The 4,089-nt window shown below is 26.2% G+C and overlaps 1 long non-coding RNA gene across 1 annotated transcript; it reads left to right on the forward strand.

Annotated features, from left to right (window-relative positions):
- Nucleotides 1-333: 333 nt before the first annotated feature.
- Nucleotides 334-1,082, forward strand: LOC147657405 (uncharacterized). Its single transcript, XR_015292583.1, has 2 exons — nt 334-544; nt 654-1,082. It is a non-coding gene; the product is annotated as an uncharacterized LOC147657405 (long non-coding RNA).
- The last annotated feature ends 3,007 nt before the right edge of the window (nt 1,083-4,089 follow it).

Here is a 4,089-nt window from a genome sequence, read left to right on the forward strand (position 1 = left end):
TATTATAATTAATTTATTAAAAAATAATTAAGTTAAATTAATTATTTAAAATATGCAAATATTTTATATGAAACAAATTTTCGCATTATTAAGGATTTTGTACGATATCTATCTCTATTATTTTTACGAATGGAAATCTAAAGAATCCCGAATTCAGAAAAAAAGTATAAAATTAAAAACAAATTTGTATGAATAATATTAATAATAATAATTATTAACAATAAATTAAAGTCAAGAGAGAAACAAATTTGTAATTAAATGTTGAAAAATGAGTTTCGAAAATCAATTAAGACTTTTGTTAGCTCGAATCTATTTGTGAAGTTATAAATATATAAAAATAAAATTGATTTATCACGAAGTTCACTCTTATGAACTTTGACAATTTTAATTTAAATAAGATCAAAGTTCATATGCTAATGAAAGTTTACGATTGTCACTAAATAAATTCACAATGTTCTAAATATTTTATTTCGAAATTACGAAGTTTAATATGATTCTGAGGTATAAAAAAATTCTGAGGTTTAAAGAGTCTATGGTTTACAAGGTTATATAATTAAAAAAGTTTTATTGTTTTAAAAATTTTGTAGTACGTAAGATTCCTATGGTTAAAAATGTTCTGTGGTTCGAAAAGTTGTGATTTCCTTGAATTTTAGCTGCTCGCGCCCGAAGCAATGTTAACGTAATTCCACTTATGGACTGTATACCAGCAGTTAACTGGACGCTGATTATTAGGGAACAATGTCTCTCACAAAGTCGTAACATGCAATCGTGTCCGACCGTCGAAACACGATTCATATACAACTAACCGATTGCCGTAGTAACCGCCGAGTGTCAGCGTACGACGTGACTTCACAAGATTCTACAAGATTTGGAAGTGAAGTTAAGTAATTGTGTTTTCAGTTGAATTCCTTTCTGGCTAATTGGAAGTGTCATAGTTTTTTAATGAGGCATGCCAATGTAACGAATAATATTGCAACGCCCATTTCGCAACATAGTCCAAGGACAAAAAAATTCCACGCCTGAACTTGTACACAAAGATCGCATAACAAACAGTATAATAAATAGCACCTTTCCCAAACAAAGAGTGGTGTAGCATACGAAGTCAACTTATTTTACTTGAGAATCAATTCTGGCCATACCAAAATGCATAAAAACAGTAGTATTGTTCAGATATTAGCCCGCTAGTCATGGAAACAGGAAAGGGATCTTCTTCACATTTTTCTTCAAATTTTCCCGACAAATGTCTATTTACAATATCACGAGCAATAGGCGCTTTGGCATTGGAAAATATCGTTTCAAGTTCTAAAATCACGTTCATACTTCAGTCATGCTAAAGTGTTTCTAAAAAATATACAATTCAAGAGTTCTCTAAATTCTTCTTTCAAGAACTTCACGCATCATTCTAATACCATTTATTCAGTGTCCTAACAATTTTCATTAATCTTAATGGTATATTATATATATATTTATATTTAGTTTATATTTAGTTGTTAGAACTATAATAGAGTGAACTATGTTTATAAATTCATTAATCTGATAGATCTTTGCATAATTGAGCCCAATAGATTCTTTGTTTGATATTTTTTTTAAGTAGGTTTGCATCTGAAAATTTCTGTCGTTCTCGTCAAGTTACTGTCGATAAGATTCAGGATTTTTCGAAATGGGATTTCTTTTTTTAACCAAACAAAGCGTTAATTATAAATTTTTTATTTAGAAAATTCAATTATAGTATCATATTTCCGTATGCACTTAACTGATGTGTCGTGTTACTTCATTGTACTTTATCATAGTTTGTCACTTAGAGACAAATTTTGAGACAAATTAAGAACTCTCCTTTCTGGAACAAGGGAAAATTTTTTTCGAGAATGAGAGAAAGGATAAGGAGGTAATGAATAAAAAAGAACAAAATTTAAGAGTAGAATAATTAACATCGCGTTTGAAGTTATTAACTGCAAAGATCAATCTATTAATAGAATCAGACACAATCTCTTATGAATTTTCAGCGTGTCTTTATTCATTGTCTAAATTCATCCTGTAAGGATTGATAGATGAGTGACAAATTAAAATCTAACTTCAAATAAAACAATGATCTTTATTCCAAGAGATTATCTAGCAAATGATAAGCAGTCAATCAAGATTTAACTCCTATCATAACAGTGATTTTTATTAATAGATTAGTAGTATACATTGTGCTATTATTAAGAAACCAAGTTTTGTACATTTTATCCTTTTTCTATATCAATAGATGATCTTTTACCTGAATAAACGGTATTTCTAATAAAACATGATATAGTATTTATATCCTTAACTAATGATGATTAATCTGAAAAGAATCAAATATTCTAAGATTAAGAATTGTATGATTTTTTGAAAACAAAAAGTGAGAACTTTCTAATCGTAAAAGCCAAATGTGTGGCACACGGAAATGAGAATGTTGCACAACTCTCTGTTAAATTGTAATTTATGATTTTGTTATTTTATTCATAGTAGAGCTTTTTAATGAAAAATTTACAACACGACAAATTTTTTAAGAATTTCAAATATGCAATGCTCATGGAAGTATTTGAACGCTTATTGAAAATTATTTAAATAATAAATATATATACATTTGATTTTTCAAATGTAATATTTATAATTAGAACTAAATAGGATTATTAAATAGAATTCAAGATCAAAATTATATATACTTACATATATATTACATATGTGGAATGCAATCGAAATCAAAATAAAATTTAGTATAAAAATTTCGAATAATTATTGTTTTATTAAGTTTTAACCAATTAAAGTTTACATTAGATAAAATAAAACAGAAACAGAATAAGACAACGCGTTGTAACAATATGATAGAAATATCTTACTTTATTCATATTTTGTTGCATTAATTATTAAATTTCAATTATTTAAAATTTAATAAAAATCAACATTTTTGTATTTAACTTTTGTTTTTGAGTTCATTTTAGTATTAGCCTTCCAAAAATATTCAAGAAATATAACAATATTCTATAAATTTTGTAATAAAAATTAGAAAAAATTCATTATAGAGATATGAAAGAAAGATTGTAGATAAAAAGAAGATTGTAAAAATATTCGAATGTATACATTATTTCAAAATTTTATATTAATATTTAATTTTTATATTAATATTTAAATCTTTCTTGACTTGAAATAATATTTCTAAAACAATTTTTTAATTTTTTAATTGTGCATTAAATTCTGACATTTATGACATTTTATATTTTAATAATTATTTGTTTTAATAGTACTTTAATATTATTCATTATTTAATTATTTTATCTATTTTATCTAAAATCATAAATTTTCGATAAAGTTTATTAAAAACAGACCCAGGATTTATGAAGCGTTCGGTTGGTTTTTATTTTTAACAGCTCAATCAATAGCCTAAGAATAATTTATGAGCAGATATAGTATAATATAGTAATCTAATATTTTCCAAATTTAAACAGAAATACCATAGCAACAGCTATTTCACATTTGCACGCCTTGTAATGCACACCGAAAGTCAGCGCTAAGATCCTGATTTCCACTGCGACGCAATCTGGCAAAAGCCTATTCTTTGAAACCGACCTTCAAACGCGACGATTCGGGTCCTTCTAACCTTCTCTCAATATGTATTTTCACGAAAAGTAAGGATTGGAAATTCAGTTAGAATAGAAACAGAATACAATTTAGATAGAATTCAGCGTTGATATAATTTGCATCAAAATACAATTAGAATTATTATTAACTGCAAAAAGTTAAAGTATTACTATTCGTTTACTCACAAAATTTGTAATATAAACGATTATACAGTCCTTCGGTCCTTTAAGTAGGTGATCTTTTAAGTAGTATCAATTTAAGCATTACATTTGTGTAATATCCCGAGTCGTTCAATTTTACGCTTAATATATCAATGCTCTGTAATATTACATACTTAGATATGATATAGATTAGATAAAGCATATTATTTACTATTCATTCTTTTGTAATTGGAGCATAATATTTATCATTATCGTATTAAAAGTAATTGTTCGCGACAATATTAGTGATAAATGAAAGCTTAATAATGTGTATATGTAGAATGCTCTT

This window comes from Apis florea, unplaced genomic scaffold (assembly GCF_048593485.1).
Source record: "Apis florea isolate Af1SG1 unplaced genomic scaffold, ASM4859348v1 contig_3170_pilon, whole genome shotgun sequence".
NCBI classification, from domain to species: Eukaryota; Metazoa; Arthropoda; class Insecta; order Hymenoptera; family Apidae; genus Apis; species Apis florea.